A 3,728-nucleotide genomic window follows, 5' to 3' on the forward strand; every position below is an offset into this window, starting at 1 on the left:
ACAGTTTTAAATGAATATAAACTCTTTCCTAGGTATAGGGATGATGGGGCTATTATAAATACACCTCTATAGGAAGAGAGAGGCACGAATTTCTGCATCTAGAATTCGCTTTTGTGTGCTAAGAGGGTAGAGTCTGTTCTCTCTCTTAGAGTGATTGTTTGTGTTTACTTGTTGATTATTGAAGCGAAGTCAATCGGAGTTCCGGTGAAGGGAGATCACGTAAAAGGATTGTGCCAGCTGTCTCTGGAAAGGGCTACTGCAATAGAAGGCAAGTGGGTCGCTTGTCTTATACAAGATCGTGTCAATTGCAAAGGTTTTGTAAGTGTGAACGTCTTATAATCCTTTATTCTTTTACTGAGTTAGTTGATTTTCTGGATTTGGCTGCCCTAGAGAGGTTTTACAATTAGAGAGTTCTCTAATTGGTTTCCTCTTCGTAACCAAAATATCTGTGTTGTTTATTGTTTATTGTTACATATATTTTTGGTTGTTTATTAATTGTTAGGCCAGATCTATTTCCGCATAAATTGTGTGAAACACCTATACATTCAAAATAGGTGTCGTTTGGTGTCGTATATAGGTTTTTCAATCCTGATGATACCAAGTTTGGTATGCTGGGTTATCAGCCATTTTTGTAGTTTCAGTGAGGGTCTGTTTAGGAGGAAGGGGTGGTACAATCGACATAACCAAAGAGGCTATGCCCTTTTAGAAAGTTTGTGACTAAAAACTTCCACAGATTGTAGTTGTCAAAATTTAGTTTGAGGGTAATATGATGATTATGGGATTGGAGAGTTGATACAGGAGCAAAAGGATCAGCCATTGATCCCTTCCTTTTTTTTTTTTCTTTTTTTTTTTTCTTCTTCTTCTTCTATGAACTCGACGCATAGATACTGCGGGTCAGTGATGATGAGATGCTACGGGGTCTGGGCTTCGCAGGGTCGCTGATGGCGAATGGCAGCAACGTTCTAGTCGTGAAGGTAGCTGCGCAATTTGGAGGTGTTGCAAGTCTGGGCTCCGGCAGGGTCGGTGATGGCGAACTGCAGTGGGTCACAAGTAACTGAAGCTGCGGGCTGGAGGCCGGCGGTGCTGCGGGTTTAGCACTCTGACAGTGCAGCTTAGAGGTTCGTTAGTGACGGATATGGGTTCCGCGGGACTGGGTTGCTTCCGCGAACGGTAGACTGTGGTGTTGCGGGTCTGCAGGCATATCGACGACTGCAAAGGTGTGGCGATCTGCCACTGAGATGAAGCCTGTAGCGTCTCTGGGCAGCGTCGGTAGCAGCGCTGGCGAGATAGGATAGAAGATATATATATATATATAAACTCAAAAAAAATCAAGTAATTGAAATCAATCTAAAAAATAAGAAATATAAAGGAAAATTGTAATCTAAGATCTAACAATTGGCGTTAAGCCTGTTTACTCTGATACCATATAGAAGAATATTGTTTTTGTGTTTTCTGCAGGAGTTTCTGTTTGAGCAAAGGTCCTTTGTCATTATCTTTATCACAATCAGTTGTTTGTGATTTATCTGTTCCAATAGTCTCTTCAATCATAGATTTGATCGTTTTCTTTAGCCAAGGCGTGTTTTCTGAAGAGATGTCTACGATGCCGTGCTTCTCCACTACTGCTTGTTGGGGTTTTTGTTTTTGTTTTTTGTTGTTGTTGTTGTTGTTTGTTTGTTGTTGTTGTTGTTGTTGTTGTTGTTGTTTGTTTGTTGTTGTTGTTGTTGTTGTTGTTTTATTTTATGGTCCTAGTCGTTGGGCTGAGGACGTGAATAATGCTTCTGGCTTTCGAGTCGAGAGGGGAATGGTTTAGGTGTGAGTATTTTGCTCATACCTGAAAAATCGCTTCCTGTGCTCCCGGAAGGAGTCTGCATTAGTAGATCTATTCTATAATCTGAAGATTGGGCTGGGATAGCGGATGTTTGACGTTATAGATTGGTTTTTCATTGTAAGATCTGTTATATTTTTGATTTTTTGACGTGTAATCTTTTAGCTTCGGCTATGATCTTGCAAAACTGTATGTTCTGTTATTGTAAGAGCTTTTATGCTCTTGACCACTATTAATGAAATCAGATTGATTTTCCCAAATATATATATATACACTTAACAGCTATAGCTAGCTAGATAGGCTCGAAGCTTGCTAATTATTTCAACTAACATATACATGTACCCTAGCTAGCTATATATATGTGAAAGGTCTAATTAAACAAGTAGGATTAATTTCGAAGTAAAAATAATCAATGCACGTGAAGTTTTCGTATATTGTGAAAGGCCTTAATATATATAAATTATAAGCCTATAATTCAAACACATTAAATTTTATGATTTTTATAACATTTTAATGGGTTTTAATATATATATATGATACCAGGAAGGGACTTGCAGAACGAGTTGACATAAGCGGAAGAATTAAAGTCATAGTGATGAATTTAAACACAGACTGCTTGTAAGATTCTTGGCTGAATATGAATAAAATATTTAGAAGGATACACAAAGATATAAACATAAATATGAATATGAAATGTCGAAGATACTTCAATTGGAACTATAAATTCAAGGATATACATAATGAAAAAAAGATATATGAAAATAAGTACTTACGAAAATATGATACTGTAAAATTATCTTGAAGAAGTTTTCATTGAATGAAACATTCTGTAATACATGAATGAAACTCTGACATACATATTTTTGAGATTTCACTGATGATCAAAGAGGGAGAAGAGAAAAGACTATTTTCAAGTTCAGAAGAACTGAATTCCTATTACATGAGCGGAGGATGCTATAAATAGAAAGATAAAAAGTTGAATACTGTAGATGAACAGTGATTTGTCGGGATGAACAGTGATGAATAGTGCTGTGAACAATGCTGGCCGACATGAACAATGATGAACAGTGCTGTACAGTAATGGCCGACAAACAGTAATGACCGCCAAAACAGTGATGAACAGTGCTTGTTGTATTTGAGAACATTGATGAACAGTGTTTGCTATATTTGGGCTTTTCAAACTTCAATCTTCACCAAGTTCATAAGGGTCTTGGGCTTCATGGTAAAGAGGCTGTACTTGGTTTGTTGAAGAGGAGGACGAAGCTGGGCTTTGTTCTCCTTGGTCCTCAATCCCTTCAGCTTTAAGGAGAAGGCTTCTACAAAGATCCTTGAAGTCTTCTTTACATTGGACTTGGGCCAGGGCTACTGCAATTTATGTCTGTAAATGTGATCTATTTGCCAGGAATTGGCTTTAACTTGTGAAGGATGGAAATTCTCTTTGTATTGAGGAAAGGATTTTCTGAATGTTGAATTTGTCCCACCAGCAAACATATCTATTTCTTTTGCAAATTCCTTGATCAATGGCATAATCCTACTTGAAGAGCCAGAGGATTTTATATTTCTTTGCCATATGGAGCAAGGGGGGAAATTGACTTTTTGCTTTATTAACTTTGTCGACTGTAGAAAACTGCTTTAATGCATCTGCAAGCTCTAGGGGTAAAATCTCAGGAGTAATCCCATGACTTTGCCACCATCTGTTGAACCATAAAGGGAGCTGACTGCTAAAGTTGTTATCAAAACAAAGATACCAGTAGTGGCTGTTATTATTGTTTTGATAAAGAAGTACTTTTGACCATGCTTCAATGTAATCATAGTAGTTGTATTGAACTTGGTGGCCCTGTAGGACTTTGAGATCAGATGGGTGGTTACCCCATTCTTTTGCTGAAATGATCTTTGTGATATA

The sequence above is a fragment of the Corylus avellana genome, chromosome ca1 (assembly GCF_901000735.1).
Source record: "Corylus avellana chromosome ca1, CavTom2PMs-1.0".
Classification (NCBI taxonomy): Eukaryota; Viridiplantae; Streptophyta; class Magnoliopsida; order Fagales; family Betulaceae; genus Corylus; species Corylus avellana.